Here is a 7,243-nt window from a genome sequence, read left to right as displayed (position 1 = left end):
GAGATCTTCTCAATGGTACTTCTAGAGACTTATTTCTTTTTTATATTTGTGAGTTAGTTTTTTCATTGCGAGTATTATCATTCAAATTTTGTTCATCACTACTAATGTGTTCAATAATAGTTGGAACAATTCTTTGAGTAGGTGTGGATAATAGAACACTAACATGTATAGAAACATTAATTTTAATTTTCTTTATTTTCACATTTTGATCATTTTCACTCCCACTAACTTCATCATTTTCAAAGAATTTGGCATTACCAATTTCTACAATTCTTAGACTATGATTTGGACAATAAAAAATATATCATTTAGACTTCTCTGAATAGCCAATAAAATAGCCGCTCACTATTTGAGAATCTAATTTTTTTTCTTGTGGATTAAATATTCTTGCTTTTGTTGGATAATTCCAAATATGCAAATGCCGTAAACTAGGTTTCCTATTAGTCTATAACTCAAAAAGAGTCTTTGGAACAACTTTACTAGGAATTCTATTTAGCAAATACACGGCAGTCTTTATTGCATACATCCACAAAAATTTAGTTAAAGAAGAATTGCTCATCATAACCATATCCATTAACGTTTGATTACGCATTTCTGCCATACTATTTTGTTGCGGTGTATATCGCATTGTGTATTGTTCCCATATGCTATGTCTTTCGAGAAGTTTTGAAAATGGACCAGGACATTGTCCTGTTTCATTATGTTTTCCATAATATTCACCACTTCTATCTGACCTAACAACTTTTACCTTTTTGTCTATTTATCTTTTAACTTTTTTAATATAAATTTCAATAGCATCAATTGTTTGAGACTTTTCTTTAAGCAAATACACATATTCATAACGTGAAAAGTCATCAATAAAAGTGATAAAATATTTTTCTCCACCAATAGATGGAGCATCAAAAAGTCTGCATACATTAGTGTGTATAATTTCAAGAAGTTGACTACTTCTTGTGGCATCTTTCTTGTTTTATTTGGTTTGTTTTTCTTTAATACAATCCACACATAAACCAAGATCAGTAAAATTTAGATTTTTTAAAATTTTATTGTTTACTAATCTTTCTATTCTTTCTTTAGATATGTGATCCAAGCATTTATGCCACAAGAATATAGAACTTTCTTTAGGCGTATTTAGCCTAACTACGTTATTCAGGTGCTCAATAAACAAGAATTCAGAAAATTGATCAAGAAGTGTTAATCTATATAAGACATCAATTAGAACTCCATAACTAACAATATCATAATTTTTAAATAAATTAAAACAACCATGCCCACCATTAAAAGAAAAATCACAATTGTCCAACTTTGAAAAGAAATTAAATTCCTAGACATTGAAGGTATATAAAGAGTCTTAGGTAAATCTAAATGAAAGCTTGTATTCAACACCAAACGATAAGTTTCTATTCCTTTAATTGGTACTTTTACACAATTTTTCATGTAGAGGAACATCTTACTTTGGCTTGTGGTTTGGATCATAAAGAATTCTTACATTATATGAGATACATAAGTTGTAGCACCAGAATCAAACCACCAAGAATTATGAGGAATATCAATTAAATTTGATTCATAAGTAAACACATATATTTCAAATATACCTTTCTTTTTAAACCATGTCTTACGTTTAGGACAATTCTTTTAAAAATGTCTTTCTTACAGAAATGACACTATTTTACATTGGCATATTCTTTCTTCCTAAAATTTTTGGACTTTGTCTTTAATTTCTTTTTTGATTTGTGAGCTACTTGAACCAAGTTGACAGAATGACTACCATAATTCTTAAGTCAATTTTCTTTCTGTATGAACTTTCCAATCAATTCATTAACATCCCATTTTTCCTTCATAACATTATAATTAATATTGATTGTAGTAGTTATTCGCATAAATATAAGGCTCAGTCGGTTAGAACGTTTCCAGTCTTAAGCGCATACTTATCATCCTCATCAGTGACAATGAATTTTTCTTCCAAAAGTGACAAGTCAAGATCCAAAAGACCTAAATGGAACTTTACTTGCTAACTCTGTTCAGAGAAGTTTAAGTCATTAAACATGGAAATAGAAGCTTGCGAATGAATTGAAATACCTGTAATTTAATCATACAATGCTCATATTAATTTTAATTTTATAGTTCACCTTTGGGTAAAATTCTATAATATACTAAGATACAAATAATTCCATATTTATCATACTTAAAGATTGAAATTTTCTCCCAAATACATATACCATCTTTGGACAATATATATATATCTAACTCAAGAATAATAAATTTTCTCTTTCAAATCTATTACTAATAGAAAAGATTTTTCTTTGGATAAATCTAATTCTAAAATTAATTAACACATTATTAACTACACTGGCATTAGGGGTGTGCATGGCCTGGCCTGGCCCGAAAACCCGGTCCGGTCCAATCACTTTAGGGGCTAATTTGGTGTGATTTCACCGAGTTCAGGGTCGGGTAAGAGTCTCAAAAATAGACCCGGTCATTATTTCGGGTCGGGTCCGGGCCATGGCTCGGGTCACCCGAACTCGGTCCGGTAGCTCGGTCATCATACACAATTAGTATTTGTGTTATTAGTGATGGATGATGGCTATTCTTATGTGGAATTTAAGTATTGTAAACCTTAATATTTTGTGTTATTAGTTATTATAAGACTATAAGTTAATGTTTTATGTTTAAAATGCATAAGATTTTAGACTAATGCATAATATTGTGTTATTTGTATTTATTTAAATATTTGGTGTTATTAGACAATATTAGTATTGATTATGGTTATGCTTTAATTTTAGAGAAGAGTTAATTCTTGTTATATTTTTCTAAGTAAATTTTACCATGTCAAATAATGGTTGGAGTCTTGGAAATTTGGATATTTTCACATGCTAGCTTATAAGAAGGTATCAAGGTAATGTAATGTTAACGGCTCGATTTTCACCCGGTTTTTATCCGGTATAATCGTAGCCCGAAAGTGTATAAGTTTCATCGGGTCTAGGGCCGGGTTCGGGTCTAATAAATAGGTTCGATATATATTTCGGGTCAGATCTGGATCACATCAAACCCGGTTTCACACGACCCATGCACACCCCTAACTGGCATTTTACATTATAACTTGATCACTTTGGTATATACAAGTAGTGAATAGGGATGGCAACGGTCAACATGGGGCGTGGACATATCCCTCGCCTCCACCTTCATTATCTATCTCCGTCCTCGCCCCGTCCCCACAACGGGTACCGGGAACCTCGTATCTACCAGGGACCGGGGTATCTGCAGATATCTGCGAATTTTTGTTAAAAAATAATAAAAATAAAAAATAAAAAAATAGAAATATAATTTTCAATTGTCATTACAAACATAATTTTCATAGTCTTCAAAGACTTAAATAGCAATAACCAACAAATATAGTTCATCATAAAAACATAATTCTCAATCCGTAATGGTAGTGATGGTAGATTTGGATTTATTTGAATAAAACTTTAATCACATACACACAAAAATCCACGATAAAACACATTAATCAAATTACAGAGAACAATATACTGAACAATTCACAGAAAATCACAAAAATTAAATCATAGGCATCACAAAAACACATAAATTATAGAAATCACAAAAAATATAAATTAACAAATATAAATTATAATTATAATTAACCTAACTTACAAAAATTATAACACTGGTACTATAATTAATAAAGAACCAGAATAAAAAATTTTAATATAAACACATAAATTACATAAATCACAAAATCTACAAAGAATTGCATAAATCATAGAAAACAGCATTAGAAATATAAATTATAATTAACTTAACTCACAGAAATTATAACCAATACTTCAAAATCAAACTAAATAATAAAAATTTCAGTATTCACAGAACTGACTTATCCGACAGAAAAGAGGCACAGACCAGCGAAGACGTGAAGATTGGCGAAAATGCAACAACACAAAGATGCTCTGACGCGAAGACGGCGAACACTGGAAGATGGGCAAGGATTCGAGGACACACTCCCTGCTGCGGTGAGCGGTGACGGTGACCTCGAGAGTTCGTGAAAGGTAGTAGTGAGGGTCTGAGGGGGTAGGAGATGGTGGTTTGGGACTGAGGGGGTGGGAGGTGGCGTTTGTGAGAGTAGGAGAAGAGAGGGTTTAAGGGTTCGTGAGAGCAGGAGAAGAGAGGGTTTAAGGGTGAAGACCGCGACTAATTTTTTAGAGTGACGGCTAGAATTCTCTCTCAATCTCATATATGGTATATATAATGGGAGGTATTTTAATCTTCTTATTTATACAGGGTTAAACGGGTCTCCACGGGCATGGGGACCTCTACCCCCGCCCCCACCCTATTTATTATACGGAGACTCATCTCCATTCCTGCAGGTACAAAATTATGTTCGTATTCGTCCCCCGATGTATAAATTTCTGCGGCTACCTGTCTCGCCAGAAATTTTTGCCATCCCTAATAGTAAATAATCAAAATAAACTTATACTATAAATAAAATATTTATAGATTTTCATAAAACTAGAGTACATTACGTACTCAAAATAAATTTATAGTTGTCATCAACACTAAACATAAATTCAAGATTAAATTCATATATGAGTATAATTTATTGTAAAATTTAAATTTTTAAAGGAAAACATGTAGAACATATACAATCACAAATATTCTAATTTTGATGGCATGAAAATTTGAAACCCACTTAATTCATAATTTTGACATTATAATTAGATTAGAGAAAATTACATACTTTTAAAATACATACTCTTATACCACATGTAAATTTAATTTAAGTAGAAGCATTAATTAGGATTGGTTTCTCTCCCTTTCCCTTTTTTCTTACGTCCATCAGGATGAAATTTTTTTTTTATATTTTCAGTAAAATAAAAATTATAAAAAATTATCATGTATATTAGACATAGAAAGGATCATATTTATATGTGTCATTACCTTTAAATCTAATACATTTATCAAACATTAACATTAACAGATGAAATTAAGTTATTAATAATTATAATTACGCCACAATAAAAATTTAAATTACAATAAACTTCCAATAATTCTCACATAAACTTAATAATTGAATGATAAGATTATCATCACAGAAAATCTATCAACTAAAATGATAAAATAAAGTCAAGAAAATTGACACATGTGATAGCCTAATAAAAAATGTTAATTAGATTCCTTTTTGGAGGAGTTATTTAATTTCTTATTAATTGTGTGATTCCACCCAAGTAAAATTAAAGGTAAATATTTATTTCTGATAATTTTGTAAGGACAATAAATTCTTAGCAAAAAGATATTATCTTTTTTTAGTCTATAATTTTTAATTTTCTGAGACTAATTAACCTTTTTATTAATAATTTTTCTTTTGAATTAAGTCAATTAACAAAACATATTTACGTAACGTGTTGATTAAATTTATTGTGTAAGAATTGAAAAATATTAGTGATTTAAAATTTTTTTTTAATTTTTTTTAAAATTAGGAGTGTGAAATTCGAACTCAGAGACTTTTAGATAAGGATGAAGAAATTATACCATTTAAATTATAATTTGTTGGCTTATTTTTTTTTTTTTTTACTTATAAAAGTAGAATAGAAGATATACATATTAATAAGAATGACATTATTGATTGTTGTTATTAATCTTATCTACTTGTTACCAGTTATTCTAAAATGTTAAATTTTGAATATTTAATGTTATATTTACCTAATTAGTTGATATAATTATTCTCATTTGATGTATCTATTTTAGATAAAATATTGTATCAACCTTTTTTATTATCTATTATATTATAAAATAGATTAATAGAATATGTACTTTTTTTAATAATAATAAATTTAGATAGATTATGATGGATAACTTAAATTGAATATACCTAAAATTTAACATAATCTTAATAATATAATATTTTAATAATTTTTTTAAGCTACAATAAAATTTGTTAAAAAAAATACATTTTTCATTCAATTTTTATAAGTAAAAAAATTTAAAAGTTAATAATAGTTTCAGTTCTTACATAATAAATTTAGTTAATGTATATAAAAAAATTAATAAAAAATAAAAAATATTAAATCCTAAAGAATATATTAATTCTAATTGGTATGTAATGGACAAATTAATAATTTAATATATCACCTAAATATGTTCCGTTAATTCAAATAAAAAATATTTATAAAAAAGTTAACCAATCTCGAAAAGAAAAAAATCAAATACTGAAAAGAGTATTCTCTTTCTGTCGAAGACAGACTTCGTTATTTTTTAAAATAATTATCACCGAGCGTTCCAAATTTTTTACGTCACATTAAAGACATCATAGAACCTTGGCGCTTGGTATTTGACTGAGTACTTGTATACTTCCTATTCAGCTCCTGGTCTTGTTACAATAATACCCTTGTCAAGTTGCTCACAAGGGTGGATACGGGAAGCTTAGAGAGGCCTATGTTGCAAATATGCAGCTTAAATCTAAGTCTATTATGTCAATGCTTTCTATTCACTAAAATAATAGTCAATATATATTTATTGTGTAACTTATTTTTATATGTATTATATATTAATAACTTATTGGTGACTAATTTTTTTTTTATATATATATATATATATAACAAAGTTGTTATCTATTATAAACACACGAATCTAATTAAAGTCATGCTTTATGAATTATAACTCAAAGTTATTAGCTTAAAAAACTCACATTGACATTAGATATATACCAGTACTAGAATTTATAATTATAACTTATTGATATATTAACCATAAATGATTAAATCACAAATACCAACCCTATTACAGCTATAGTTCATCAGTATAAATTAGATCCAAAACTATAATAAAAATAATAAATAAGCTACATGTAATAAAACCGATCTAGAAATATATAAACCACTAACAAAAATAATATATATCCAATGGAAAAAAAAAAAAAAACATTACATTAAAAGGGCAACTCAACAAACATGAACTTTTTTTTAAGTTTATGACTTGACCTATATAATTAATAGGACTTCACAAAAAATACGGGTAGAATTTATTTATAACTGAATTTAAAACAAGTTGAGCTACCAGTTCTATCGGCTAACCTGACTCACGTCCACCCCTCCCGAAAAGAGAATTACGGTAGACATCCCAACATAATTACTGCAACAACAACACAGCACAAAACTCAATTAACTTGTGTACGAGTTTAAAGATACAGTAACATGAACAGGCGGTACATATTTATTGTTTGTTTGTTGAGACACAAATTTTAGATGAA

Source organism: Arachis hypogaea, chromosome 20, assembly GCF_003086295.3.
Source record: "Arachis hypogaea cultivar Tifrunner chromosome 20, arahy.Tifrunner.gnm2.J5K5, whole genome shotgun sequence".
In the NCBI taxonomy this organism is placed as follows: domain Eukaryota; kingdom Viridiplantae; phylum Streptophyta; class Magnoliopsida; order Fabales; family Fabaceae; genus Arachis; species Arachis hypogaea.
The sequence above is the reverse complement of the archived record's forward strand: the minus strand, read 5'-3'. Positions refer to the sequence as shown.